We start from the raw sequence: 6,703 nt of genomic DNA, 5'->3' as shown, positions 1-6,703 counted from the left end.
AATAAGTAAATAAAAATAAATTTTAACTTTATAGAATTATATAAACGTGATAAATTATGTTTAGGATTTGTCAAAAATGTTACTCTACCTTTCTCATCCCAGCCTCTGCCTCTTTTTATTTGTCGTCTCTCTCCTCTCTCTCTTACTCTCGCTCGATCTTTCGCGCGCGCACGCGGTCTCTTTCAGACTTTCAAGATAACAAGGCATAAACATTCTCTTGTTTACTCAAACGAACGCGAGAACGCCAAAAGTCAGTAAGCACACAACACTTTCATAATACCTTTTTAGAACGTAATGCGAACATTGTTGCCTTATCTGTTCCACTATAATTAATTGGTGGCACGCGTATATTCTAATAATAGTGTGAAACTCTTAAGAAATTACTATTGGCAAACAATTGGTGGGAATTTATTTTTCACGCATAGGTAAGAGTACGTTGAAGCTAATCCATTGATTTTTCTTATTGACGGCGGATGTTATTAGTGCTTCGCAGGTAAGAAAAAAATTTTGATTCTTGAAAGCCGATCTTATAATTAAGTTGGGTGCACCTTTGCATTAATTGTGTACAGTGGTTACAGCGTAACATTTTCCTCGTTCGACGGAACAGCTAAATAGTTGCAAAACTGATAATGACACTGATACCGAATAGTTTTAGTGGTTTGAAACTCTGGTTAAAAGATCAGTTTCAAACCTCAGAAAATGGTAAATATTTTAGTACACGTGTTACAAGATTCTTTGCAAAAGTGAAATAAAATGCTATGACGACGACAATTTTTCGAATGTTATTTTCCTGATGCTGTCGGAAATACGGTAGATAAATATTGAATAAATATATATATATATATATATATATATATATATTTTTTTTTTATTCATTTATTTAAGTTAAAATCTGACAGAACATTGATTGAAACTAAAAAAGACTTTCACGCTCCGCTTCCAACTCATGTTTAAGTCCCGTTTATACGAAAGTTCAAATTAACATGTTTTTAAGTAAAATATGATTTGTCTTTTTTTTTTCTTTTCTTTTTTTTTATATTTATTTTAAATCTGATATTAAAGAAATCGACGCATGACGGATAAATAAAGTATAAATAAAACTAAAAGTATTGATAAAATTTGTATCAAAAGCATTGATAAATATTGTCTTGAATAATTGATATTTGAATTAAAATTTTATTTATCATCTCTACAGCCGTCTTATTTACTTATTCATTTATTTATTTTATTTTATTATTGTGTTATATTTTCTTTCAACGATTATTTTATTAAATCAGATTAAAACTCTAATTTAAACAGTTTAAACGATTTTCAGATAATGCATATTACAAGATTAATAATGAATCGGCATTAGTGAAAATGTGAGATTTCATCAGGTCGTCGGTACCCTTATTCTCCACTGTTTATGAATGGATTTTACATTCAATCGTAAATTCAAAGTTGTACATTGCAATACAATCAAAAGCATAGAAATGTTTGAGATCTTATATATGTTCATAGAGAATTGTCTCATGCAGAATTCATACTTGTTAAATTTAATGGTACGTATAACGTTAGAGGCTGTTAAAGCAAATATTCCTAACTACCCAAACTATCGCATTATGACGACTTGCATCAAGCTTATTATTATCTAATAATTATGTTGGACGTATGATTGCCATTTACTTTACACGCTCTCCCCTATTTACTCTCCCCTATTAGGAAAATTAATAATTATATCATCGTATGTTTTTGGGAAAATACGTAAGCTCTTAAATTTAAGTATCGTAAAAATGACAACTTAATAAGAGTATTTCAAGCGTTTTGATCGGTAATGTCCTTATTAATTCAATTAGCATGAACGTTAGTACTGACACGATTGACACACACCACAAATTGAAAATTTCAAATCAACCGACAACCGATGCTTGATAATAATTTAAATATTCCAATATTTATTCGGTCATCGGCAATGTACTTGTATACCTTAACTTTAAACCGTAATTATAAACTTTATGATCGATCGTATAATGTAAAATTAACATTAAGGATTCATGTCGAAAGGCTCACTACGTAAATCGGATAATATTTCATGGCATTAGCCGTTGATTCATAACGAACTTAAGAAATGCCATAAGTGTATAAGTGAGTGCCATAAGACACTCTTTATAAGAAAAATAATGCAAATATTTACAACAACGTCATCACTCGTACGTAAAACATCACAAGAAGATTATTGGCTGTAGTAGCCTTGACAATTTCTTCATCTAGTCAGCTATCAGGAGATTGCTCAAACTTTAATTCGTTATCACTTCGATCGAGGCCTATACAGCCTCGCGTGTACGCAATTCAAAAGTACGCGCTCGATTTTCGATTTTTTATTGAGAAAAAAAAAATCGATATTCTCGTTTCTTCCCCCCCCCCCCCTTTTCCAACCTTTCATCTCTCTCTCTCTCTCTCTCTCTCTCTCTCTCTTCATAACGCCTACTTTCACATCGTAGACTTTTGTATCGTAATCTGGCCAAGGCTAACGCTGCAGCGGCATCGATATCTCGCAAGGTTACATTATTCCTCGTCGCCGTGGAGCAGAGCGAGTGTTGTAACGCCTAGAAAATCCCGCGCTGCGTCTACATCCGCGTGATATTATAAACACACGTACGGCACACGCGCGTCACGACAGAATCGCTACAATAGAATGGCTTGGCCATTATCTTCGAAAATCAATACGATGTTGTTTCATTAGCCGGCTGGCATATGATACGCGAGGCGGAACTGTCGAGGAAAGGTTGCTGCTCTACGAAACCTGATTTACCGCTCTACGATCACTATTACTCCCGTCTAGTACTCCCGAACTTGTTTCTATTAATGCGATATTCGTCAAAATTTCATTGAACGGCTAATGCTTTTTTTTTCCCGTGGCCTGGAGCGCCTAGTTGAAGGAAGAATATGCACTTTCCTAATCGTCATGTGTCACAGCTCAGCCAAATGTAATTACTTTTTCTCCCTCTTTTTCTAGCGTATGTGCAAAATGTTGCCATTGCGTAAATCTATTGTTATTCTAATAATAATATCGCCGTTTCTCGTTTAATGATCCGCAAGAGCATATCCTAGTGTTTTTCTTAAAAACTCAATACACATTTTAGAGCTTTGTATGCTTATTAGATATATTTAATTTCCTTTAATGTATCGTTTTTATTTAGATTCCTGAACTTTTTGTTTTCGTCGATTGCCATTAATTATTATAACACTACGCGGCAAAGTATAACTTAGCTCCTACTGAGCTCATACTCTTACCAACATTGTGGCACTTATTATAAATTCATTGAAAATACTTTGGCATGTATCTCTCGTATATTCGATGATAGTCAACCATATTTTGCAAGACCTTTTTCATTATTCGTACGACAGGCGTTGCACTGGATTACACGGAAACCTTAATTTTCTATTAAGCGCTCGCGGACGCGCTTTCCGCGCTACATACTTGGCGCACACTCGCAAGCAACATCACCCACACGTAAAGCATAACGTGTTCTTATCGCCGAGACGATCATCAATCGTGTCACTGTGTGTACATGCACTTGGCGTCGTGTGCCATATTTTCTTCGAAATATCAACGGAATCTCGGCCGGGAATGCGATCTTTGGCTCTTTCGACTCTTTCATCGGCGATATTCTCGCTGTCTATAAGCCGCCGGATTTTTTTCTCGTTTTTTTTTCTTTCAGCCACGCAAAAACAAACGTCTCCCATTGGGAAACGAGAGGCGCGAATTTCCCACCGCTTTTCAGTTGTGACTTGCACTCGCTGATTGTGATATACATCGCTGACGATTCCCACACTATAGATGAAATAACGCATTCCCTCTCAATGTCCATTTGACAGTAGCTTTTCTCCCCGTTTCGGCAATATCTCACCTTTTTCTTCTTTCATTTCCTTCTTTCTGTCTTTCTGTTTTTCTTTCGTTTTTCTTGATTATGTCGAAAATACGCGACATTTGCTCTCGTGTTACCGTGATATCAGATCTTCTACTCGACTCTTCTCTCTCTCTCTCTCGTTTTTCTTGATTATGTCGAAAATACGCGACATTTGCTCTCGTGTTACCGTGATATCAGATCTTCTACTCGACTCTCTATCTATTTCTCTCTCTCTCTCTCTCTCTCTCTATCTCTCTCTCCCGAGACTGATAAAATATTTAGATCCACGTACAACCCTTGGCAATTGCACAGTAATGTATTATTGCACCATTAACTCGTTTCATAATATCAAGAGCTTCAAAACTCGCGATTCTCTCCAACAATGCTTTCCCCTCGAAGACAACTAAAAAAGAGGCTGGCAATTCTTACCTCTTATTTTCATAAATAATCTCGTACAATAGCCAAGTCCAATTAAAATAGACGCCTACACTACGAGACGTTTATTACAAACGAAAAGGCCTTAGCAAAAATAATTCACTTTCGCATTAAGTAGGCGGCGCATGAAAAATTTGTCCTCCCTGTCATTTTCATTGCGGCCTTACGCAAAAATTCCAACATACACGAATTGGGCAATCCAATATCCAATATCCGTATGTTAGCCGCTGTGGAGGAATCGGGGAGTCGAGCTGCTCTCGGCAACACTAATATCGGCGCCTTTGGCCGCTATCGTCACGCTATCTTCGCATTCGGGTCAATATTAACCTGGAGCGCGGTCATCCTATCCAATGAGATTCTCCGCGAAAGGGAAATTCGTTGCGGTAACCATATTGCTGCTGTTGTTGTTGTTGTTGATGCTGTTTTTGTAATTGTTGCTCTTTTTATTTTTTTTGTCTTTTTTTCATTTTTTTGTTGTTGTTATCCCTACGCTCGTCGATCGAGCCACGCGCAAAAATCCAATTGACCATCCGAACAACAGCCAGTACATGAAAAAGGACCGAATGAAAATCAGTGGTCGGCAAGGGCGTGGACAATGATTCGTGAGATCTACGCGGATTAAGAGCGAGTCTCCATCGTATCCAAGTAGCGAATTCTACCACATTTCGGCTTTACGAAACTTATCGGCATAATACACGAAATACACTGAATCCTCGGTATCCAAGACCCTTCGAACCTTATTTTCTGAGTTTCTTTCTTGTTGAGAAAGTGCTATACCCCCCCCCCCCCCCCCCCCCCCCCCCCCCCCCCCCTTTTCCCCCCCCCCCCACTTCCCCCTCCCCCTCCCTACCAAGCACCCCGTATGAATTTCGAATTTACGCCGACAATTTTAATATCCAAACTTTTAATTGGTCCTCTCGTAATTACAGTTCGTCTTAAATGGATGGTAGTAGTAATGGATTCGTAGTATTCATTATGATTGCATAAAAACTCGCTGTTGGCCAAATACGTTGATATGAGGAAAGCGTCGATCGTCGGTCTATCGAGTTAATCTATAATTTTATCATTAAACCATTTACACGGCGCACGTTAATATAATGGGATTTAAGGCATCGACCGGCGATGAGTGGTGGAAAAAGTTCGCCCGAGCTCAACTTTGGCAGGAATAACCTTACTTTCCAGCACGCCAAATAGAAAAACTTTGCCGGCACAGTTACGTAAGGTCTCGGTAATCTACATCGGCATGATACAACAATTTCAAAAGGAATAAAAAACAACGACAAAACAAAGCAAAAAACAAAAGCAAAAGCAGATATAAAAAAAGGAACATTCGCGTGAAGCCCATTGGGCTAAACTGACGATATAAAGTTTCTCGCGATATCGCCTCTCACTGCAGTTCCGTCACAGAGCTACTCTCCATCTCCTTGGGTGCACGTAGCCTCAAAGCTTATGCGAGAAAAGGACATAATACGTGGCTGGGGCGAGCGACTACTGCAACCTGTCTAACCCCATGCTTCTGACAAATATACGCGCGTCTTCATCTATTTATTCTTCCTTTTATCTACTTTTATTCATTGTATTATTATTATTGTTGTTGATGTTGTTGTTAGTTATTATGTTGCTACTATTTTCGCTGCTGATGCTGTCCGTCCCGGAATAAAAGTCGACTGGGAATTTACATGACAGCAGTCCACCGTCGAAGTCGAGTCAGAGGATAAAAATCGAGCGGCGCTCGATCTCCCACCGATCGCTGTGCCCAGACTTACTCAATTTAACTCTAGGGAGGAGAGCGAGAGAGCGAGAGAGCGAGAGAGCGAGAGAGCGAGAGAGTGAGAGAGAGAGAGAGAGAGAGAGAGAGAGAGAGCTTTCCAACGTGACGTACACAAGAGCAGACGCGTGCTTTCCTTTTCCTGTCCGACCGCGCACTCCTAGATTGCATTAAGGACTTGTTTCGCCGTGCTCCGCTCAGCCCATTTTTTCAAAACTGACGGACTTAATTTATGGCCATTATGATTTTTTTCGAGCGCTTTATTGGACGGATACTTCCTGCGTATTTTTACAATCGACCGGTAATGTGTTGTAACGCGAGCGCAGGCTCGTTATTGACTCTTAATTGCCTCTTCAAAAGTAACGAGAAGCACATGTGCAGGAGAATAGAACGAGCATCGTCGATTGGTTGGGAGTTAATGTAGTTGTAAATCGGCTTGATGATCGGGATTATCGACAGGTTGCCAATGAAATATGGCTGAATGAAGGGTTTGTGCGATATGGTTTCGACACTTTCATAGTTATTTCTCTTTGTGGCGATAGTGGCAAGGGAGTGGTATGTTGCGTGTACGTGTGTTCGTGTGCGGGGGGGGGGGGGGGGGGGGGGGGGG

This window comes from Ceratosolen solmsi, unplaced genomic scaffold (genome assembly GCF_000503995.2).
Source record: "Ceratosolen solmsi marchali unplaced genomic scaffold, CerSol_1.0 scaffold35, whole genome shotgun sequence".
NCBI lineage: Eukaryota > Metazoa > Arthropoda > Insecta > Hymenoptera > Agaonidae > Ceratosolen > Ceratosolen solmsi.
The sequence above is the reverse complement of the archived record's forward strand: the minus strand, read 5'-3'. Positions refer to the sequence as shown.